The following is a 25,503-nucleotide window of genomic DNA, read 5'->3' as shown; positions in this document are numbered from 1 at the left end:
CTCCTCCAAGATACAACCCCCACCAATTCCAGCTTTAGAATTGCCCTATGAAAAGGACATTACCCCTTTCATTATGGAAATGTGGTTAGAAGGTTTTCAACCTATATATTTCCTTAGATTTTCTGACCTAAATTACAGAGAAGAAAGAATTTCTTTTCTTAAAAGCTCCTGAGTGATAAGACAGACACATTTTATATTAGGAGATTAATCAATATTCATTTAAGAATCAATTGTCCCATAACAGCTAACTTTTTTTTTTTTTTTTTGAGACAGAGTTTCGCTCTTGTTACCCAGGCTGGAGTGCAATGGCACAATCTCGGCTCACCACAACCTCCGCCTCCTGGGTTCAGGCAATTCTCCTGCCTCAGCCTCCTGAGTAGCTGGGATTACAGGCACGCACTACCATGCCCAGCTAATTTTTTGTATTTTTAGTAGAGACAGGGTTTCACCATGTTGACCACGATGTTCTCAATCTCTTGACTTTGTGATCCACCCGCCTCAGCCTCCCAAAGTGCTGGGATTACAGGCATGAGCCACCACGCCCGGCCCCAACAGCTAACATTTTTTAAAAGCTTACTATGTACTGAATGGCTTATAGAAATCATTGTATATAATCCCCACTACATGCCTATGCATTACTATTATTCCTATTTAGCACATTACTATTTAACAAACCTTGGCATAAGGTGATTAAGTAACTTGCCCAAGGTTACACAACTAAGAATTGGCAAAGTTGGGATTCAAACCCAGACCTTTGGACTCTAGAGCCCATGACCCTAACCATATCCAAAAGAATGAATGAAAAGGACATGTAGTCACACTTTCCCATACTTGGAGTCTCACTTCTATGATGACCTGGATTGCCCTCCCACACTCCAGGAAGATCACCTCAACTCAGCAAAGAAGTCTTTTGTGATGGAGTGTACATTCTCATGTTGCTCATCCAAGGTCTGGAACTCAAAGGTAAAACTGGCCTATCACATTGTTTTCTGTGACAGAAGTGGAATCTAACAGATGACTGTCTGCACATACTTGAAAGCAAATACAATATACTTCCAGGAAACATTCAAAAATCTTACAATGTTTAATTGTTTTAGTCTGTGCATGAGTCTAAATACAAAGTACTATATTTCAGTGAGCCTCTTGCTCTAGGAGGTACCTAATCTCTAATGCCCACTCTCTTCCCAGCATAAACAGTCCTGATACCATCCTAATAGCATTCCTAGTATAAAAGTCAACGGGGCCTGTGGGAGCCTACGATAGGCAGGTAACCAGGTCCTGAAGGCCCAGGCATGAGTGTCCCTCATTCATGCAGGAATTACTCGTGGAATCGATCTCTTACTCTTCTCTGCTGCACTAAAGCCTGATTATCCTTCCCTTTCCCTGTTGCCCTTTGCCCACCCTTTCTTTCCTTTTTTTCTTGCAATCTAAAGGTCAAATTATTATGAGGTTTTGTAGTTTTGTCATAGAAAAATGATTTAAATTTGCTTCAAGAGCTGGCAAATTGTTTTCATAAAGTAACTTAATCCACATCATTTTTGGTTTCTAAATTAGAAAATAAATTATAAGCCATTTTCAGATTAAAGGCAAACTCTAAGCTACCAGGACTGTCACCCATAGAGACTTGTGTGCTGCCACTTGGTTTAGTGGAGAAAGCTCAGAGCTGGAAGTTCAAACACTGATTCTTCTGCCTGCCAGTAAATGACATTAACCTCTCTAAGCCTCAGTTTCCTATGAGTAAAATGAGCATAAAAGCCACATCACAGAGTGATGTCAAAGATTATTGGGACTGAAAAAAAGAAATCTCTTTAAGTGCTCCTATCACAGAGCTTATGTGTGAGCACCACGGGAGAAGGCGGTGTTAATATTTGTGTGTTCTAAATCCTGTAAAAAATTATCAAATTTGGAGAATAATTAAACTATATATTATACAAGATTTAGTAGCCTTTCAAAAGTTTCAAAGATTTTGTTTACTGTATAAGAAAATTTTGTTTTTATGTAATCTCATTTTAGGATTTCATTTTAGGTGAAATGTGGTAGTCTCATGCAAAGCACCTAGTAAAAATTTTGTATTTTTTCGGCAATTATATTAGGTTTTTGTATTTTCTAATTTGTGAATAGAGAGGAATAGAAGTACATTCTTTTGATTGCTGAAGAAGAGAATTTTTTTCAATAAAATTCTTAAGAAAATTGCCAACTTCCATTTTTCTAGAATATCCATTTTTATGGAATGATCCTAGTGCTTGGTCAAGCCATAAAGGAATATTTTACTGAGTTTGAGCCTTAACTGCTTTAGGAAGCTAATCTGCAATCTCGAGTCTCAATCAAGAGATCATTTGATCTTACAGCTGCTTGTGTGTGATTATTTTCAACCTAATAGAATGCTCTTCTACTTAGAAATTAAATTATCTATTTAATTGTTTATGTTTTAATCCATATTCACCATCATTCCTCCCAATTTCCTAGCTCCCCTAAAATTCTCTTTTCTCCCCCTATCCCCACCAAACTATAAAATGGAATGTAGTAATTTGTGAACATGAAGATGCCTAAAGTTTACTTTTCCACTCCACATGGTTGCCAGTATTTGACATTCCACTATTAGCCTTTTTTTGATTTGTAAGATTCAAAGTTCCATGAGTGCAGAGACAATATCAGCTTCTAATGCTACCGTACATATAAGGAATATTTAGCACAGTGCTTCACACACTGTAACAGGTGTTCAGTAAAAGTTTGTTGAATGAAGGGAAAGCGTTTAGGCTTCTTGCATTTAATCACACAAATACCTTCAGAAAAAATACGGTCTGCAGATCCATCACATGTACCTTAACTGACTCAAAGTATTTATATGCCACCATGTACCACAACCGTGCTATCTCCTTCCCATAATGCACTTAGAAGCTACAATGAAATTTGTTTTTCTGATGCTTTTCTGATAGCAGGTTTCGTGTGCAGGGAGGGAGAGGATGTATATGGGACATGGGACATCTTGGGAGAGAGCCATACAAGGGAAAACCAAGAATAAGAACAACTTTCTTTTACCAAGTCTTAACTAAGTGGCAGAAGAATCTCATTTGACATTCATGTCAGCGTTCTGAGGTTATTTCCATTTGTCAGATAAGGAAATGAGGCTTATAGTTATTAAGGAAATTCCCAAAGGTCATACAGCTAATAGGTGTCAAGGCTATGCTTTGAAACGGTTTTCTGACCCCAGTTTCTTATCTCTAGCCACAGTGCTTCTGGCCTTTATTTCCCCTAAGGGACAGAGGGCTCCCTAGACAAGGTGAGGTGGAGGTAGAAGCACAGAAGAGTGTGGGCTGGCGGTGCCATGAGACCAGAGCCTCACCCACAGCATAACGCTCTTCAGAGCAGGCTCTGTTTAGGCAGAGAGGTAATTAATAGTCACAGAGTTTAATTATCCAGTTTTACTCTTTGTAACTGAAAGTCAGATCTACTGAGGATATTAGACAACATGTTCACTCTTAGGGGCTCATAACTAAATCCCGGAATTCGTGCAGCAAATATCTCAGGTTCTGAGATTTACAATTATTTTGGCAAATGCATAATCGCTATAATATGAGAACCATGTGACCCCCTACCTTTGAGGTTAACTCAGCTGCTTGCTTCAGTGGCTTCCTAGACTTCTAAGAAAGTAATGGACAAATGCTGGAATGCTACCTGTTTATAGGGTAGCACACGTAAGATGTCCCACTCTGTCCACATAGGTGCTGAGGCTGCAAAGCAGGCCAACAAATAACTGCATTAAGAAGTGGACCAGAAGCAGAGAGGCCATTCTGCCCAGTGAGATCCAGACATACCCAGGCATGATTAATGCACCAGTGGAGCTCATCCCAGGAGTTGGGTTACTTGAAGGTTTGAATCTGAAGAAACAGAAAAAGGGAGTAGTGGGCTTTTAGAGGAAAAAGAATAGATAGAATAACATGGTATGTGCCATGGGTTCTAATTCCTCATCTCAGCCCCATGGATTCATTTCTGAGCTTTGCAGAGAAAGGCAGAAACTGAAGGAAGTGTTTTCCTGAGGAACTCTGTGAGACAGGAGCCACATTGTTTGGGGCCTCGACACCAAGCGTGACAGCCAGCTGGGAGGAAGAACTGCTCTCCCCATGTCAGGTTGGACACAGTAGCATTCTCACTTTGAGGGCTCTGGGGAAAGCCACTCTGCCATCACACTCTGAGGACTGGCTGCTTGAAGGGCCTTGATGGGCTCCATCCCAGGCAAGGTCATCAGTGCCCACAGGTGGGCAGTGGCATTGGGATGATGGTACCATTCAATGCCTTCAAAGGTGGTTGAAATAAAGAGAGAAACTGTAACAAAATCACATGAGGATATAGGGTGTGGAGTCAGCTCCATTTAGATACCCTAAGACCCTCTGCAAATAAATAGGTGAGATTCCAGTGTTGCTACAGATCTGTGTTTGGAGGTCGCTGAAAGAATTAGAAACCTTGAATGATTACTCAAAATGTGACCCACAAAGGCTTGTTTTGTCAGGAAAATGAAATTTTATGCTATGAAAAATGAAATTTAAGAACCCTGGACCCATTCATAAAAAATAGTCTGGACTCTATTCCTTCTTTTTCACCTTTCTTACCAGTTTCCACTACTTTTGTGTGGGCCTTTCTCCTTCTCTTTTTCCTAACTATCCACACCTCAGCTTTCCCTGATGATTGACGCATTAGACTTCTCCTGGTTTGAACTTTCCCTTTCTAACACAGTTGTCTCCGCACTAGCTCACCCCATCTCAGGGTAAGCCCCTCTCAGAAGGAGCCTCATTGCTCCACCCAGCTTTGCCAGCCTCTTAACACATGGAGTCAAACCGAGAGAGGAAAGCTTTCCTTGCATATGAAGATTTAGTGAAAGCAGACAGTGAGTAACTGAGATCCTCTGCATAAATATAAAAAATAGTCATCTGTAGTTTACATGATACATACTTCTAGGTTAAAAGACAGTATATTACAAACATAAATGGCACTTTTAGAGCAGCATATTGAAAATATTATAATTCCTAACATTGTAAAACAAGAATGTTCAAGGTCTCCTAAAGGGAGAAGAGACCATCTGTGGGTTTATGACAGGATGCAGATAGAACAGCTTCTGAAAAGGGCTTAGAAGTTTCTCTTCCTGATATTGCCATCAGTTCAATCATAACTTGAATGGTCTAAGAAGAGAAGGATGTTTTCAAATCCTAAGGTGGCACAGCCTTTAGGAGGCACCATAGAAATGATGAGGTCACCAGAATTCACTCCATTGATTGATGGTCAGTTACGTTCCAGGCATGGACACCATCTCATGGGTTGTCAGATGTCACTCTATATCCCACTTCACACGGTGGCTACGGGGACCAAGGTTTTTTCCTCCTACTTTCTTCCTGATGTCATTATTCCTATTATTGTTCAATACAATAGTTTTAAAGTATTTGTGCAGTCTTCAAATGGAAACAATCAAATAAAGTAAGCAAATAATCTCACACTTATCAAAAGAAACTTCAGCTCTATAAACTTAGATTCTGTCTGTTTTAAAGCACAATAGCTACCAATAGCAGCGTGGAGCCCTGAATGAGTCCTGAGGGGCCTTGGTATTTGCATTTTAACATACTCAGCAAGTGATTCTTATTGCACTGAAATTCGAGAACTGCCCCAGAATATTCTAATTTACTATTACAATTTGAGAAAATGTTCCACAAACACCGTTATTATGTTCCTTGTGTAATCTTGGAGGTTGAAATGAACAAATCAGGATATTTGTTTATTGTTTCTGGGTTTTTGTTTGTTTGTTTTACCTGATTTTTTAAAAAGAGTGAAATATATCTAAATAATTTGAGAAGAAATCATGTATGATAAAGATCTAAAGAAATGAGTTATACATTTTTTTCCCAATTGGGATTTAATATTATCTGACTTACACATTTTTACAACTGGATTAAGCCTATTCTGTGGCATCATCCAATTATAATTTATGAGAGAAGGATTACTTTGTTGGAAAATTAAACCAAAACAGCTTCCAAATATATGTCCTTGCCATCAGACATAATGCACAAAACACTGGACACTGTGTATTACATCATTTTTTTTCAGTAAAGCCTCAGATCACAGCAGTTTGAAATGGAATGCCCAAACAATGAAACACCTGTGCTATGAGTAAAATATCTTGTTACATTTTTATTAACCAACCGTTCAGAGTGTCTTATCAGTGTGTCACACAAACACATAAAATCCTGTGAAACTACTCAGAATCTACTATAATCCAATAAACAGAAGTGGATTTCTTTAAAGATAGTTCACATTCAATTATGAAGCACTTCCTAATGTCCATTCCTCAGTTTTTCAGACTAAAGCAGCTCTTTGTACATTTTTTGTTTTAACACTGGGCTACAGCTAGCCTCAGAAGCCTCTTGAAGCTCCCTATGATGGCCTGGACTGTCCCTGAGTCCTACAAGACCTCAGACCTCTTATTTCTACTCTAGCAAACAGTCTTACTAGCCCATTTCAAGTCCAAAAGATTTAGATTGCTCTCCTAGAAGGCTCCTCGGAAGATGTAAGACTACCCACGTAACTCAGTCTAGTTGTGAGTCTCCCTGGATACACAGTCTGTTAGTCAAGCCAGATCTAGTCCCTTCTTTTCTATCTTTTGAAGTAACTGTAACCCAATGCAGAAATCCCTAACAAGGGCTTTGTTGACAGGCTTCACTGATTTCATAAAATGCTTGAGATTGTGTGTGAAGGCTTCATACAGAAGTGTATATATGCATTTTCCTAAGGAGATTTTCCATGACTTTCTACGGTTTCTCAAAAGGGTCTTTGACATTAAAGATTATGACATTCTCCTCGTGAATGCAATATATTTAGAATTTCTCCCTTGTATTTATAGGCCTTCTTCATACTTTGAACATTCATTTCTTTGTGTCATGTGTACCACCAGTATATTGAGAAAAAAAAAAAAAAAAAAAAGCAGCTTCCCTTCTGTATCAGTTAGGAATTGACTTTTCCTGCTAGTAACAGAGACCCTGTCACAGTGGCTCAAACAAACTAGGAATTTATTCTTTTTTGTAAAAGAAATCTGAGAGAAGATAATTCAGAGTCTTTATGTGGCCAAGAAGATGTCCTTAGAGACACAGGCTTCTATCATTTCTGCTCAGACATCCTTAGCACTTAGCTTTGTACCTTATGATGACAAAAGAGCTGCCATCTGTCTGTTTTTCTTAAAAGGAAATGTCCTAGATGTTCCATGAAATAAATTTGACTTTAAATCCTATTTGCCAGAACGTAGCAGCAAGGAAGGTTGAGAAATAAAAGTTTTAGAGAGACGACTTATGTCCCCCACCTCACCCTCCAAAAAATCAGGGTTTTGTTACTAAAGAAGAAAGAGAAAATATATTCAGTAGGCAAGTAGGGATCTTGTGTATTTTTTATGGAAACAAATGTCAATGAAGTAATTTTCTTCTTAAGATTCCTTGGGTATTCTACCTGTTGCTACATACTACTCAGTGAAGAAGGGAGGACTTCCTTCTTCCCATTGCCCTGTTTTTCGCAGTCCTTGGGGGAAAAATGATCTAAGAACCTGTCTCTGTCATTAAAGAATTCCTTTGCTTTTCTTCTCTCACTGTGGCTACACTTAGTCCTTCCTTGGATTTACTTTGAGCCTTCCTGGTAAGCTGAGTTCACTTTATTGAAGCTCAGCTCAGCCTCAGCTCGTAGCATGGGTGGGAATCCTGGACTCTGTATGTCTTTCCGTATTCTGTCTCACTTACTGTGATTTACACGGTACACCAGAGGGCTGCTTTCCTGTCTTTTGTGAGAAAAACACCCAGAACCCCATTTGTCTTTCTTCCCCTTGAAGGATTCTGATTTATTAACCAGAATGAGTTCTCAAGATGACATCAGCCTGTCCGTGAGAGCACGGTGCATGTGTGCTCCAGTAGTCAGATGGGGCAGGACTGTTCTAAAGCCAGTATCTCTGTGTCCTTGAGCAAATTGCTTCTGCTCACTAAGCCATCGTTTTCCCACAAGTAAAATGACGGTGATAGTATCTTCTCTAATGATAGAGAGATGAAGCTTTTGCACCTGAAAGGTAGTATTTTCTCTTAGCAGTTACATCCTTATAACTCCTTTAGCATGAAGAGAGCATTCCCATTTCAGTGCAGGCAGCCTGCTGCTATATTCGCACCACAGAGTTTGCCTTACAGTCCCTGGAAGAGAGAAATGCTTTGGGTTTAGCAGGAGAAAATGGGAGGAGGCCAGGCCTCAATCCACTGGGTAAAGGACAGACAGCATTCTGAACTCCACGGATGGTCTGTTGTGTCCTCCCAGCCAAGAAGCTGATGGCTGCAGGATGCACCCTGAGCTACATGAGAGGTACAGTCAGGGGAGGGAATGGTATCCCTGGGAATCAATGTGAACGTTTTCCTGACAAACTGGGGAACGGCTTCCATCCAGAATGGTTTCTCTGTTTGGTTTTCTGCCTTGAGAACTATATGTATAAAAGTCATCAGCAGTGCAGGGAAGAGGGCTCTTTAAAAACCATCAGACTGAAAGTCCCTAGATGCTGTGGGCTGAACAGGCTTTCTCTTCTGCCTGCCAGAGAATCCAAGCCCTGTCTGACTTCCTGTGAAGCTAGTCAGGGCAGAACATCTTTTCTCCGGATCCTCTTCTCAGCAGCAGCCACAGCAGTAAATCTTCAGAGAGGCCTCATTAAGCAAGTTCCTTTTTGAACTCCCCCCACCCACCCTCCAGACCTCTTGCAACCACCACTGCCACTCTAGCATGTTATTATTTTCCCCTCCTAAGCTAGCATTTTCCTCACACCCGGCACCCAGGCCTCCCTACACAGCTCTCGCTTTCCTTAACAGACTCTTCAGCTGGAATCTCGCCAAAGGGTGTGTTTGTGCAATCAAAAACTTCCCTTTTTGTTTTATCGCATCAATGAACATATCAGATAAGGCCCCGCAAAAGGAGAGACGGGGAGAGAAGAAAAGAAAAGGAGCCAGGGAGAGAAAGGTCTTCTGGGCTTGGTTGGTGGAGGATGGGGGGCAGGCAAAGGGGGCACAGGAAGGAGGAAGAGAAATCTTCACATCAGCATTTAGAATCATGTAGGCTCAGCAAACACGGACATACGGGTATTTGGTGCAGCCTCTCCCCATCTGTCCCCAGCGCCTTCTCAGGAAGCTGCACAGCATTCAGCCCTGTAGCAAATGACTGTCCACGACTGGAAAAGGCCATATAAAAGAAATCAGACACAAGACACAATGAGATGCAGGACACCAGGACATTAAATAGTTAATTTTTAGCAAACCCAGATTGCATTTCCATCATGTGCAAGCAGTCAGCTGCTATTGTAGGTCACCAAGATACAACGCATTATTTCTACAGTTTGTGGAAAACATTAGGCAGCTGTAATAAAGTCAATGGTATTTCCTTCCTTACTGAAACATGACTTCAGTAAATCCCCCATTTAAATTTTTTTTCCCTTTCTAAACATTTCTTTCCATCTGCACGATAAGTCAATAAAAGAAATTAAAAGTTAAAATCCCTAATGAAATTTTATCAGGCATGAAATGGCATTTAAACCAGAGTTGCCACCCAGGCTTAGATGGGTGAAAACTGACCCGAACTTGAGGGGATATAAAAAGCAGAGGGAGGGTAACAGCAAATCTCAGTGGCCTTTATGTATTGCAGCCACTGGGGAAAAAAAAAAAATCATTCCAAAGAGGCATTCCATAAAACCGAGACTCTCTGAGCAGTTAAGATTTTTATAGGAGGTACATCATTTCTGGAAACCTCTGCATTCTTTTAGGCCACCATTGTTTTTTCTTTCTTCACTTCTTTGCACTGACATGCTTATTTTGAGATCCTCCTTCATCTGTGTAGCTCTGTCATGATCCCAGGAAAAGTGGCAGGAAGAAAGCCTGAGAACATTCTTTTTTTTTTTTTTTTTTTGAGACGGAGTTTCGCTCTTGTTACCCAGGCTGGAGTGCAATGGCGCGATCTCGGCTCACCGCAACCTCCGCCTCCTGGGTTCAGGCAATTCTCCTGCCTCAGCCTCCTGAGTAGCTGGGATTACAGGCACACGCCACCATGCCCAGCTAATTTTTTGTATTTTTAGTAGAGACGGGGTTTCACCATGTTGACCAGGTTGGTCTCGATCTCTCGACCTTGTGATCCACCCGCCTCGGCCTCCCAAAGTGCTGGGATTACAGGCTTGAACCACCGCGCCCGGCCGAGAACATTCTTAAGAAGAAGAAGAAAAAGAAGGGAAAGGCAGGGGACTTAATTTTTAATCTCTCTTAAGGAAAAGTATTAGATATTCCATGCAGACTCAGACATAGTTCTAAATCAATGAGCATAGACAGAAAGCAATCTTGTATAAAATAAAATTGTTTATTTTAATAATTCTTTCTGCACCATCCTTGAGTCATAATAGACATCTCATTTTTACAGGAACCTGAAAAGAAAAGGAGCCATTCAATGTGTATGTGGATATTTTTCAGCCTTATCAATTTAAAATGTAAAAATTCTTTAGAAACAAGTCCCAGAGTCCTCCCTTACACAGACCATTCGTGGCATTATGTCTAAGAAGGGACAGTAGAGTCAGATCCTCTAATTGGAGGGCATATTCAGCACTTCCGGAAAACTTCCTGATTCTGTCTGTAACAAGACGAGTGTGTTTCAAAGTGATTGGGCTAAGTGATTGTCTTGCTGAAAAGCAAACTGTTGTCCAGCCTGCTAAGCAGGAAGAGGGACTCTATCATATACTGGATTTTGTTCATTTCTAATGGCCCTGGAAATCAGCATGGGATGGTGGTTTTCCCACAGTACACTGTATTCCATTGTTCACTAAAAAGTCAGTATGGGAGTGTACAGCCTAAACACTGCAGACGCAAAGCCTTGCCTCCATTCAGAAACTGGTCAACAAGTATATAGGAAAGTATGTTTTTAAGTTGTGACCAGCATCAGGGAACTACAATTATAAACAGATCTTACTGGTGCCCACCCAACCTGATGATATTAAAATTCCCTCAATTCAGTCAAAGTAATAGAATTTTCAAACATTTGCACAGCTATCAGGGCCTCCCTAGGCATTTTTTAAATCATTAAAGAAAGCTGGGTCTGCAAATCTAGGAAAAGACATGTTTACTTTTATTTTTTAAATATGACTTTCTATAAACCAAAACAATGTATAGTAACTTTTCCAGTTTTTGCCTCTTTCCGTCATAGCCCCAGAAATCTTCTAGTGTTAGAGATTCTATGACACTCAGACACACAGCATGCTTCCAACAATGTATTTGTTGATAATATTTGGGGGAGACAGATGACTAGAAAGAAAAATATTTGTAAATATTTGAGGCAGGCACACACAACTCCAGGGATAAGACGCATTTGAGATTTGCAGATACACACCAGTCTCCCATGTTTAGCAGCTCATCTGCCAAACCCTAAGCAAGGCTGACTATGTGCTGTTTGCACCAGACCAGATGTGTGCAGAATACCTGAGCAATGACTGACTACTATGTGATGGAAGGAAGGATTCAGAAATTAAACTGAAATTCAAGAGGGGAATAGACAAGCCTGATATAGGGAAATTCTGATTTAGAAAAATACTTTTTGGACAGATGCATCGTGCAAACTGTAAATCAACGTGGTAGAGTCAGAAATAAAACCAAGCTAGATAACCACTGGGACAAAAAGGGTAATGTTTAGATGTGTGCCTCTTAGAAAAGACTGCTGCTCACAAACCAGCTATTTTGATCACAGATAGAAACCCCACTGGATACAGCTGGACAGAGCCAGGGCTTGTGGACTGAATACTTACATAACATTGAGGCCCTTTTTAAGAAAAATTAAAAAACAAAACAAATACAAAACTATGTGGTATATACCTATAGTTCCAGCTACTCCATGGGCTAAAGTGGGAAGACCACTTGAGCCCAGGACTCTGAGTCCAGCCTGAGCAACATAGATAGCAAGACCCTTATGTCTTAAAAAAAAAATTGTATAGATGTGAAGATTTACTTAGAAGGGACCTGTGCAAGTAAAGCACCCTGAGGTTTAAGCTTCATTAGTTTCCCAATACATTCACCACTCGTGATAATACTTTTTCCTGTAAAATGAATGCTGCATGAATACAGTTTGGGTCAGTTGTGCAATGCAATGCTCAGAATAAAAGAATGGCTATAAGTTTGACAGTGAGGAGGCTTGTTAGAGTTTTACAAAGATTCATGTCACATTAACATGTCCATATCATAAGGTTAACTCTTCATCGTATCTTTCCAACCGGCAGGGTGGACACTTAATCTTGAGTTTGAGCCCCAACAGATGTCATAATCTCAGGATTATCTTGATTAGAAGGGCATGTAGATTTGCCCATATAGATCTGAGCATACAAAGAGATAGTCAGAAATTTTGCATAGAGACTTTCACAAGATTCTGTTATTCTTTTGTGTTCTCCCTACCTCTAATCTTTATATTGGGATTTACAGTATGTGATCTACGTTTTCACATGCTACTGGTACAACTTGCTGTCAATGAGTAACAGAAATTGGTTCAAAATCAAAATCAGCTTCAATTTGGGAACCCAAACTGGTTATTTTAAGCATCAAGTTACATTAGAATTATTTTGAAGAGAAAGTGAATGTAAAAACCAATCTAATAATTATTAAAAAGGAGAAATTTACAGATACCATTAGAAGTAACTGGTTCTTCATTGATGTAGTCCTCCAACATCATTAAAGAGGATAAAAAATGTTTGAAACAAGGCTTTGTCAAAGCGAATATCTAACTTCATGGTTGATATAGCCCAATGTTATTAGTCCAAAGTTTAAAATTTATCTCAAATGAGATCTTTGGGATTTGGATCCAATATCCCTTTCTCTATTCTCAGATCAACTGTGTTTTACTGATTGATTCCAGGAAGGAAATATAATTAATTGCTTTTAAACCATTAAATTCCCCTTTATCTTTGTGACTGTTAATAGCATTAGCAGTAAAAAAAAAAAAAAAAAAAAAAAAAGCACTCTCTTTTAATCCAATAGAAGTATGAAAAGCTTGATATTACAACTGCTTTTTTATATCAGTATTCTACATAGCATTTTATTAAGTGGAAAGTGGCAAATACGCTCTTTATTGTTTTCAAGAAAATTAGACTAAAGGTGCTCTAGTCCCAGAGGGACTTTGAGCTGGATGGACACAGAAATAGTGAATCACCCTTCTGCATAAAGCTGGCTGGCTGGAATTTTAACCCTCGAAACAAGTGTGGATGGTAGTCATAACAATGCTATCAGAATACCCTTCTCTTCCAAAAGGAATTGGGGCATTTTTCCAGGGTGGACATTACACATTTCCCACATGGTGGCAGGAATTCCAAAATTGTTGAAGTTGCTATGGTGGTCACCAATGAAGAAACATAAACTATATATAGTTTTTCATTAATTCAACAAACATTTATTGAAAGCTTAGTTTATACAGATACAGGCATATAGAGATGCTCTTGTGGAACTTAAAATTGATATTATGTGAATATATTCATGTATTTACCTGTCACATACTTAGCACATAGATGCCACACCAGACATACACACATGCATACATGATTGGTCGTTTCCAGTAATTTTGACTATCTACTACAAAGCCAAGAACTTCTGAGTCACTTAGAAGGCAAACCATGTCAGAATGTTTAATGAAAAAAAAAATCACGAACTCATAGAAGCCTTTGGGCCCCACACAAAACTCATGTAAGAACTTTTCTCACAATTCCAGCAGCTTCTTATCTCATATCTAATAGAGCTGTTGAAAATCTCATTATCTCATTGCAAAATAAAAGGCATACCAACAGCAGGGGTGGGGAACTAGTAAATGAACATAGGAAGTAAAAAGCACGATGTGGCCAGGCACGATGGCTCACACCTGTAATCCCAGCACTTTGGGAGGCCAAGGCAGGCAGATCATGAGGTCAGGAGATCAAGACCATCCTGGCTAACACAGTGAAACTCCATCTCTACTTAAAATACAGAAAATTAGTCAGGCGTGGTGGCACATGCCTGTAGTCCTAGCTACTTGGGAAGCTGAGGCAGGAGAATCGCTTGAACCCAGGAAATGGAGGTTGCAGTGAGCCGAGTACCACTGCCCTCCAGCCTGGGTGACAGAGCAAGACTCTGTCTCAAAAAAAAAAAAAAAAAAAAAAAAGCACAATAATTTGGGACTATTTAATGCAGGGGCAAACAACACCACACCCTCAGTAGTCCCTGAGTTATTAGGTGAGAATAAATTATGTTCAGTATTATCCATTACCAGGACAAGGAAATGTCTTTTTAAGCTGATACTTTGTTCTATTCCTTCAATAATATTGATAAATGAGCTGTTATTATGCAAAGATACTTGTTACCCACCTTTAAACTCATATTACATTTTGCCTTTTCTAATTTGGGAAGAGAAAATTATAGATTGAACAATAATTATAGACTGGTAAGTATGATATAAGGCACACTTATTCCAGTTTGAAAATACCCTAGCAAATGAATTGTTTCTGTCCAAAATATTCCTTTCGTGATAGAAAGGAAGGTCTATGCATCCAAAAAACAAGGATAAAGCTCTGTCTTCAGCAGAAATCTCCTTGATTTGTGACTTTATAATTTGCATGACTAACATTCTTGATTTCTCATTTTTATAGATTGAATTGGTGAAAGTGACTTTATGTTCCCTGGAATTCCCAACACTTAAAGGTAAGCTTTTTGCATTTTAAATGCAACCCATACAACCTGTTTTGTTTACAAAGCCTCTGAGGTGAGAAGCCAGAGGTCCACGAATTAGGAAACTATGGGTGAGCAAGATCACTCGACAGTCTGAAAAGTTGAGCTGTTCAGTAGTGCTACCACTTGCCTCCATGGTGCTGGAGATCTGGGATTAGTACTTCCACGACAAATTACACACATCATAGACACGAAGTGATCTGCTTAAGAGGTGATTTATCTGCAAGAGAACATAAAAGCAATAATTTATAATGAACTCTTGGAATACTTAAAGCTTAGTAGTACAGATATAAATTACTGCAGGAAGCAAAGGATGCTTCGAGAATATGTACAAGCGTTCAGAATACTTTTGTAGGAAAAAGAAATATCCCCTCCTAGTATTTCCAAATTCGAACACTCTAGAAGAATGTACTAAATGTTAGAGGTTTTCACCATTACATTTCAAGATTTAGTAAAAGGCTACACTAATTAAGTCAATGTGGTGTTTGCTTAAGGATAAACAGAGAAGAGAGTCAAAAATAGATCCACGCAGTCGATTGATTTTCAGCAATGATGTCAAGTTTACTCAATGGGGAAGAGTTGTTTCAGTAAATAGTACTGGCCAAATGGGTATCCACATGCAAAAAAAATGTGAACCTTTGCCACCGTATTCAAAAAATTGACTCCATGTGGCTCACAGAATTAAGCAAAAGTGCTAATATGATAAAATATCTAGAAAAAAGAAAAGGGGAAAATCTTGGTTACCTTGAGTTAGGCAAAGATTTCTCAGGACACTGAAGTCATGAATCAAAAAGAAAAAATTGGTAAATTACACTTCATTAAATTAAAAGCGTCTGTACTTTAAAAGATCTGAAAGGCAATGTTAAGAAAATTAAAAAGTAAGATACAAAGTGGAAAAAATATTTACAAATCACATATCTGATAAAGGGCTTGTATCCAGGATACAGAAAAGAATTCTCAAAACTTGTAAGAGAGCAAACCATACAATTTTAAAAAAATAGACAAAAGGTTTGAATAGACAACTTACAAAAGAAGATATACAGATGGCAAATAAGCACCTGAAAAGATGCTCAATTTCATTAGTCATCAGGGAAATGCAAGTTGAAACCATCATATAATACTATTACACACCCATCAGAGTGGCTAATTTAAAAGAATGGCAATAGCAAATATTGATTAAAATGCAGAGCACCTGAAATTCTTATACATTGCTTGTGGAAATGTAAAATGGTATTATCACATTGGGGAAAAGTTTAGCAGTTACCCATTAAACAAAAATTTACCATACAGGTAGCAATTCTATTTTCAGGTATTAACTCACAAAAAATAAAAACATATGTCCACACCAAAACCGATATGAAAATTTTTATCTTTTATTTTTACAGTCTTATCTATAGTCACCAAATGCCAGAAACAACCTAAATGATCAACAAGGATGAATAGATAATCAAACTGTGGTACATTCATACAGTAGAATACTACTCAGTAACAAAAAGTAACAAACTAATGATGTACACAACTGTAGGTTAATTTCAAGAGTATTATGCTGAAAGAAAAGAGCCTTACTCAAAAGGCTTCTTACTATGACTTCATGCTCCTCATCTTTGCCATTTTAACCCAATTGTAACTGTAGTATAACACTAAGGCATGTTGTAGAATACAATGCTTTTGTGTGCATTTTCTATTTGATTAATCTCATAAGGTTTTTGTTGTTTTTTTTTTTCTACTTAACTGAACTACTTATCAATAGAAGTTAAAGAGTTTCTCTTGAAAGTCAGCCAGAGCTTTTTACCAACAGATGTTCAGTGCTTGAAAGATAGTTCTTGGTGACAATTGGCCAGTTCAAATAGCCTCTCCACACTTAGAAAATGTACTGAATTCTACTTTATTACTGCGTCTAATCCCATTGAGGAAGGAGACTAGGGACAACAGACTGGTTTGGGAGAAAGAAATTTGAGAATTGAGAAGATATGACAGCTAGTGGCAGATTGGAACTTCACAATTAAGGGCAGAAAATCTGGTGTGATAATCGGTACTTTGTCACCCCACCAAATCATCAGCGAACTAACTATCCATGTCTAGTTAATATGTTGTGGAATTTAACTAATTTCTATAATACATCTATGTAGTCTTTCCTTAAAGGGAGAGAAGACAAAAAATGAAGATTACCTTTGAGAATTGCCATATGTTGATTACAAGGATAGTAAAACTTGCTTCTCTGAATTATTTTGAAGATTATATAACATATTAAAGTATCTTGTACAATACTGAGAATTTAATATATGGTCACCAAATGTTGATTTCCCCTCACTTCCTTTACACAAAGGATAATATTTTTAGAATTGGAAAGACCTCAGAGGTTACCTGGTTCTATGTTTTAATTTTACAAATGAGAAAACTAGGTTCAGTGAGATTAACTGGATTGTTCAGACTCACTCAGAGTTCAAGTCCAACTCCCAATTCACATGAATCCTTTCGCTAAAGCACCTGCTTTCAACTGTGGTGTCTCAAGCAGCAGAGCTGGAGGGAGAACTGAGGGACTGAAGAATTTTGCTGTATATATTTAGGGATCATGGACTCTTGCTTCTGGGCTTCTCGCTCTGTGTTTATTTTAGCTATTTTCAATTATTTTTTGCTTCCAAGAATGGGAGATAATGTGAAGCCTTTCTCTTTAGGGACTAGGATTGCTAAATTTAGCAAATAAATTACAAAGTGCACAATTAGATTTGACCTTCAGATAAAAACCACTTAATTTTCTAGGTTCATGAAGTATTTGGAACATACTTACGCTGGCAACTTCTCTGTGTTCTCTATTAGGGAATCAAATATGCGGTTCTCAACTGTGACTTTTTTTTTTTGCCCCAAAGCAAATAAGCAGTAGCAAAATAGTCACTACCTCCATGCATGGGTCTTGGCTTCCTGGCTGTTTCTGCCCATGATTATTTTCCCTCACCTGGGATCTTGATAACTGTAATGAGCAGCCTCTGTGGCCAAGTCTGTGCCTAACAGAGATGGTGACGGGGCAGGGCGAAGTGGATAATGCACCTAAGTGGCGTTGGGGGGACATGTTTTGCCAAACAGGAAGTAGACAGTTCTACCATCCAGCATACCATGGTTCAAATCCCTCTCCCTCTTACTAGCTGTGTGGCTGTATGACTTTGTGCAAGTTGCTTGAACTACCACCCACCCATCCTCAGACTCTGCTTTTTCCTTCATAAAATAGGTCTTTATTGCCTTCATAAACCTTAAATTTTTGCAAAGATTGAATATAATGGGAAGAAAGTGCTTGTCATTGTGCCTAGAATGTAATTAGAATCTTATAAATTATCATTTCTAAAATGGCACACACATGTTTTACATACTTGTCTGTGTATTTGCTGTAGTTCACAATAAAAACTGTTTAAACAGAAGAGCAGGGACAAATTTGCAAGGGTCTTGAATGCCAGAATGAGGAGTTTGAAGACTCAATTTTATCCTACAGTTATGAGGGAACTGTTGGTATCTCTGAACAATGTTTGAGACCCAGAGTCAGACAACTTCCTTCCAATTTTCCACTAAAAACTACCTGGGAAATTTTGTGGAACATCACTTCCTGCAGGATCATACACACATTCACCAACACAGGATGAACTGACCTGCCTTCTATGGGTTTCTTCCGCTAGAGCCTTGACAGAGTAGGCAAAAAAATCGTGACTCGTTCCACCAATCTACTTCGTGCTGTATGTGAAATACATAAACACTGGACATAACCAGGTAGTAATTCCTACTCCATCACTAAGTTATTAGTAGAATGGCCTTGTACAAATTAATTGATTCTTCTGAAACTCTACAATAAGGATAATATCACTAAGCTGATGGGTGCTTAGAATTAGAAAAGTCTGATGCGGTGCCTGGTTGTAGGAGCTGCTAGATAATCTGTGTTTTTATTTCCTACCCCTTTGGAACACTACACTGGAGTTTTATGAATCATAGGTCCCTGGAGTTCTCTTTCTCACGCATATGAGAAAACTGAGTTCCAGTTCTGATCAACTTTGTTTAGAAAGTGGCTTACTGAAATATCTTACACAGTTGGCACCTGAATGCCTCAGATTCTTATCCAGCCTTCTCCTTCACACTCTATAGGCTGAAGATCCTAGCTTCACCAGTTGCCTTGCTCATGCCTTTGGAACTTGCAGATGTGTGTTATCTGCTCCTGCTGTTTGGTCAACTTAAGTGCTTCTAATCTTTTTATAACTAGTTCTGTTGGCTGTTATCTAGATTCCTTGTTGCGTCTTGTCTATTGTAAAGTTTTAACAGATCTCCACCCACTTCCCCAGCAATTAGAAGGGTAATATAATTATTTAACAATGTGCCTTCTATTGGATATGCTTCTTAATCAGACCTTTTCACCCTTTGCCTTGTGTGTGTGTGTGTGTGTGTGTGTGTGTGTGTGAGTGTGTGTGAAAAATATTACCTGAAGGTTTTTCTTAAAGCTGGATTATTATACTATGTCCTGAACCAAATACCAAATAAGGGCCCAGTGCACTCTTCTGCCACTAACTCATGCCTCCCCAACCTTCTCCACTCTCCATGCTTAAGGAAATAGCTATTGTTTCCTTCCATCTAGAAAGATGAATCTGACTTATTACTTTAGTTTTGCAAGTCAGTTTTTGTCATTTTCTCATATAGTTTTACCACTCTTTCTATTCTGGTCCTTACCTGTGTGGCTCTATAGTCACTGAAATCACCACCTCTGTATTTAATCACAGGATAATGTGGGATATTAGAAAAAGTAATGGACATGCTGGGTGAGGTGTTCACGCCTGTAATCCCAGCACTTTGGGAGGCTGAGGTGGGCAGATCACAAGGTCAGGAGTTCAAGACCAGCCTGACCAACATGGTGAAACCCTGTCTCTACTAAAAATACAAAAATTAGCCAGGCATGGTGGCACATGCCTATAATCTCAGCTACTTAGGAAGCTAAGGCAGGAGAATCATTTGAGCCCACGAGACGGAGGTTGCAGTGAGCCTAGATCCCACCACTGCACTCCAGCCTGGGCAACAGAGTTAGACTCCATCTAAAAAAGAAAGAAAGAAAGAAAAAGCAATGGACTTTGAGTCATGAGGGGTTAGTTTTCATCTAGGCCCTGCCACTAACCAGTTATGTGACCTTGTCAAGGCACTTTTCTGGGCTTCAGGTTCCTCATCTGCAAAATATCTAGAGAACACACATCCCCCTTTGGTTTTGTGCTCTGAGCACCTCCACCTTTGAAATATCTGTCCTTATGTCTATGCGCTTCCCATGTACTTCTGACCACCTAGCAAAGAACAGCTTTTACTTTCTCTCAATATATCACTCTTGGTTTTTGTGAAACGACCTCTCATATGCTTTCTCACTAGCCCCAAGTAATTTAGCTTAATCCTAGCATAAATAAACCAATCATTCCTGACTGTTACATATAGGTCCACTAACCTAACTAGAGTTAGACTCACTTACTATTGTCTATGTAATTTAAAATATATTAGTCATGCAATTTTTTCTTAAACCATAAAAATATAATTTATAATTTAAAAATGAAATTGTGCATTTCTTGGCCAACTTGTGAAACTGTCTGAAATAATTTTTCTTAAAAAAAGTGAGATGCAGCTACTTAGGAGACTGAGGCAGGAGAATCGCTTGAACCCAGGAAGCCAAGGTTGCAGTGAGACGAGATCACACCATTGCACTCCAGCCTGGGCACCAGGGCAAGACTCCATCTCAAAAACAAACAAACAAAAAAAAAGTGGGATGATGAGTGGGGTAAGTTATAACCCATATTTATTAGCCTCATTCTAAGCAGAACATATTAAAAGGTCAGTAACTAGATGTATTGCATTCTTAGAAAGGCAAAAATAATTCCAAATGAGAATTTAAAGAATTGCACAATCTTTCTTAAGACTTGCAAAGTTCTTTTCTCCTCAGAGCCTAAGTCTCTCCCTGGTTGCCATTTAGAGTAGAGCAGATTCCCTATAACAACAGAGCTCAGGGTTTCCAGGAAAGTCCCCGAGGGTCTGAGCAGGAGCCTTAAGATAGGAGCTACCTACAATTTGCATCCAAATCCTTGTATTATCAGACACCTACAGCCAGGGTGAGGACCGGTTAACCACTGTGACATGCAGAAAGCAGCCCAGAGAATTTTACTGACCATATGTGACACCCAGCTCTGGACTAACAGTCTCCTTCCTACACTTACACAGTAGGAACAAAAAACAACACCTTCACTTTGAAGATGAACCTATGTTAAAACTGAAGAGGCTAATTGTGTCTTTTGTGGTGTTTTCCTTTTAACTTACTCTGCAAACTGACGTGGCAGTGCTGTAGGCGCTGCTCACTGCATTTGCTCTCCGCTCCAGCCCCACTTTCTTGGCGGCGTTCAAGTTTCACATCTCATTAGACCACCCATAGTTCTTGAGTGACTATCCTATCTTCAGCCTCATCCTACCTGCAGTTTACGTTCTGTATCATGGTCAGAGTACTCTTCCCAAAACTCTAATCTGACTCGGATTCCCCTATAGAAAGTCTTTCACTCACTCCTCCTCATCCTCAGGCTCTAGTCAAAGGTCTTCACTATTTCCTGCCCAATGTCCTCCATGATCTTGACCCTTTCTTGCTTACCTTTGTTAAAAGGAAAACTTCAGCCAAATTATATTAAAAGGAGTTTAATTTAGCAATGAAAAATTGGTAAATCATGCAGCCCGTAGAATCACTGCAGATTTGGTGAGACTCCAGGGATGCCTCACGATCAGAACAAATTCTATAAATTTATTCAAAAAATAATAATAATAAGTGACATAGTGGATTGGTTACAGGTTGGCATTTGCCTTTTTTCAACACTTTGCAGTCTATGAGGGGTTCAAGTATGGCTACTGGGATTGGCCGGGACTCAGCTACTGTTACAGGCACATACTCCCAAGTTAGTTTTTCAATATGGTCTATATATTAAGATAGGTTACAGTTCATCCACTAGGACTCAAATATAGAAGTATTGAGTCCTTCTCAGGCCATGTTTAGTTTGCTTTACATCTTGCTTCATTCTACAGTCTTCTCCTTCCTCTTTCGTTGTAAACTCCAGCAGTGCTGAACGTTTCACATATCTCTGAGCACAATGTGTTCAAGATTCTAGAGTGCCTGTCTCTCAGACCCATACCTGCTTGTCCCATTAGTTAATTCACAGTCAATCCATCTGATAGATTGATAAATGGATGATAATACTCATGTCACCTTCAGAACCCAATTCATAAAAAGTTAACTGAAAAAACAGTATTTTGTTGTGATTTGTATTTGCCATATTTTTATTCCTAATGATATCCAAGTTTTTTTCTTATTTGAATAACTTCTTAACCTTTAGCTATTTTTAATTTTTACATAATTTTAAATAACCAATACATAAGATGTTTGTCTAAGAAGAAGAATCATTTGTTTGTCATATATGGGGCAAAACTTCTTCTTCAAACTGAATACCTTGTTTCAGTGAATAGACTTCCACTTCACTGTGAAGAATTTGCCTGTCATTAAATTCTACCAAAGTTTATTGTTGATTTTGGATGCTTTCAATTATTAATTACGATAGTAATTAAGAATTATTTTCTGCTTTTTAATAAATTTATATTCTACATTTAACAAGAACAACAACAACAAAACCAAATTAATAAGTTACAGCCCAGAATATAGAGTGGGTGTTCAATAAAACATTTCTTTTTTTCTTCTTTTTTTTTTTTTTTTTTGTGGATTCAAACATGTTTATTGAGCAAATCATTAGGATGCAAATCATTAGGATGCTAAAGGTTAAGAAGGCTGAAAAAGATGTTCCAAAAATCTAGGAAACTATGGGCTCTTTCCATTAATCACAGAGAGGTTCAATAAAACATTTCTAAGTGGAATGTCATGCATCAGAATTCAAGTGATAAAGTTACAATCTTTCTATTTTCCTTTAAGTTTCTTCTTCCTTCTAACTGTAATGGCTTCAAAGCCATCAGATACTAGATACAAGAAAAAACAGCTAAGCAAGTAGTATTTTATCCTCATTCTTAGAGTCTTTCAGAAGATGCCTGTTCCATCATAAAGTGATCCAAGAAAACCAACCAAACCCCAAGTCTTCTCCATTCCAGAAGAACACAAGAAAAAACTCTTCTGAACCTTTCTTGGGATGGCCAGGCAAATGATAGGAACAGTTTACTTACTCTCTTGATTGCACTTGGTCCAGAACTCCTAAAGCATTGCCTACTAACACCTGTTCCCACACCTGCTGTGATAGATCTGGCCTCTTGAGCATGTGCCTGGTTAGTCTTAGGCGAATCTAGCCAGAATTTTTAGGGCCATTTCCATTCCAAGCACTGCCAAGACCTTGGTGCTGCATTAGTCCATGACTGGTGCCCACACTGGTGTGGAAAGGAATTAAAATACTGGCCACTGGCTTCAGTTTTCTGAGATATAATTCCTGTACCTTGTAATTTATCCATGTAAAGTGTACAATTCAGCCATTTTTAGTATATTTACAGAAAGATGCAATTATCACCATCAATTTTGCCATCTCACTATTTCTCCATCCTCCCTTTGCTACCCACCCCAAACCCAAGCAAATATCAATTCACTTTCTGTTTCTATAGATTTCTCCTTCCTGGACTTTCATATAAATGGAATCATGCAATATGTGGTCTTTGTGAATAGCTGCTTTCACTTAGTATGTTTTTGAGGTTCATCTATGTTGTATTACAAATAATGTTCTATTATGTATGAAGAAATGAATGTTCTTCATTCCTTCTTATGGCTGAATAATATTCATTGTACATTTATACCACAAATATCAGTTGATGAATATTTGAGTTGCTTCTACTTTTTGGCCATGACAAATAATACCGCTATGAACATCTAGGTACACTATTTTTTGCTCTTAGCACAGACACATTTTCTAGCAAAACAAATTGTTTCTTATGCTAAACAAAAAATCCATTTCATATATACACTATGAGAGAGAATTATTTTGAAAATATCTCTGGTGGCTATTAAATCAGACAACAAATATTTGTTAGATGTAATGTCAAGTAGTGTTCTAGCCAAGAAGAGAACCAGAAGCAGTACCTACACTTTGGGAATTTATAGGCTCATGTAGGAACAGATAAAAAATGTGATGATGAAAGTGTAGAGTGATAATGCTTGGGAAGTGTGGTGGTGCAGAGAAGGAATACTAAAGATGGGCAACAGATGTAAAATTGGAGAGGCAGAGAAATTAAAAGGTACTTTATTGGAATACAAGGTCTTTTTTTTTTTTTTTTTTTTTTTTTTTTTTTTTTTTTTGAGACGGAGTTTCGCTCTTGTTACCCAGGCTGGAGTGCAATGGCGCGATCTCGGCTCACCGCAACCTCCGCCTCCTGGGTTCAGGCAATTCTCCTGCCTCAGCCTCCTGAGTAGCTGGGATTACAGGCATGCGCCACCATGCCCAGCTAATTTTCTGTATTTTTAGTAGAGACGGGGTTTCACCATGTTGACCAGGATGGTCTCGATCTCTCGACCTCGTGATCCACCCGCCTCGGCCTCCCAAAGTGCTGGGATTACAGGCTTGAGCCACCGCGCCCGGCGGAATACAAGGTCTTAAATGGAGTCTTTGCAGACTTGGGAGACAGGGAAGAAGGATATCACTAGCAGAAGTCGTCGTTTATGCAAAGAATTAGAGGTAAGAGAGAATAAGAACATATAAGGGAACTCCAAGAGGATCAGTAACACCAACGAAATTACGTGTAGTAGGAAGTTAGTGTGGTAAGTAGACAGAGGCTGAATCATGGAATGCCTTGCATGCAATGCTGACAAATTTAAATTTTATTCTGAAGACCATGAATGGCCATTAAATATGAAAACAAGGGACGAACAGAACAAGTTTCAGTTTTCAAAATTCAGCCTGAGGCAGTCAAACAGATTAGAAGAGGTGAAACTGGATGCCGGAAGACTATTAGAGTCGCACAAGCACGGAATTAGCAAAACCAAAACCAAGGCGAAGGCAATAGGGGTGGAGAGGAAAATGTCTCACAAATATTTAGAAAACATATCTCCAAAAATTGGGAGTGCAATTAAATGTGGAGTAGGTATAGGGAATAAAGATGGTGAGTAGGCAGGTAGCTATAATTGAAGTTGCCTCCATCTCTGGCTTTGGAAACAGTGATAGAGCCATTAAACCCTGAGATGAGAAATAAAGGAAGAAGAGACAGTTTGAGAGAGTGAAAAAATCATGTATGCAGAAGCCAAACAAGATGTCAGTGCATCAGCCAGAGACGTCTTATCAGCCACTGAATACAGCAGTTTTAAATCCGCATTATTTTTCCATGTTGAAGATACATATTAATGTTTAATAGTTATATACATGAGAAGTTGGAGCCATCAATGAGAAGGCATGTATCCACAAAAGTTTTTCAAGATTGGTAATGGGAGGGAGAAAGTTTGAGGACAGAATTTAGTAGAACACCAACATTGACACAGTACAAGGAAAAGGGACGCTTCGAGAAGGAGACCGAGGAAGATTGTCTATCCAAAGAGGTGGGAAGGAAAGAGTGTCAAGAAAGGCAAATGGTCAATAGTATCACACACAGCAGACAAAGTATTGGGATAAATAGGCTGGACATCCATTTTACTTGGCATTTTAAGTTGACTAAACTGAAAAACAGTCTCCATAGTGAGTTGGAGGCTAATGTCAGATCACAGTGCACTAAGGAGTGGGGCAGAGAAAGTACAGGTTTTTCTTTA

At 38.9% G+C, this 25,503-nt stretch overlaps 1 protein-coding gene across 1 annotated transcript in view; it reads left to right on the top strand.

Annotated features, from left to right (window-relative positions):
- Nucleotides 1–25,503, top strand: part of CDK6 (cyclin dependent kinase 6) — a 462,424-nt gene that overhangs the window by 64,925 nt on the left and 371,996 nt on the right. The window contains exon 3 of the mRNA XM_074379436.1: nucleotides 14,675–14,726. The gene's annotated coding sequence lies outside the window, so the exon portion shown is untranslated. The remainder of the gene's footprint in view (nucleotides 1–14,674; nucleotides 14,727–25,503) is intronic.

This window comes from Saimiri boliviensis, chromosome 10, assembly GCF_048565385.1.
Source record: "Saimiri boliviensis isolate mSaiBol1 chromosome 10, mSaiBol1.pri, whole genome shotgun sequence".
In the NCBI taxonomy this organism is placed as follows: Eukaryota; Metazoa; Chordata; class Mammalia; order Primates; family Cebidae; genus Saimiri; species Saimiri boliviensis.
The sequence above is the reverse complement of the archived record's forward strand: the minus strand, read 5'-3'. Positions and strand labels throughout refer to the sequence as shown.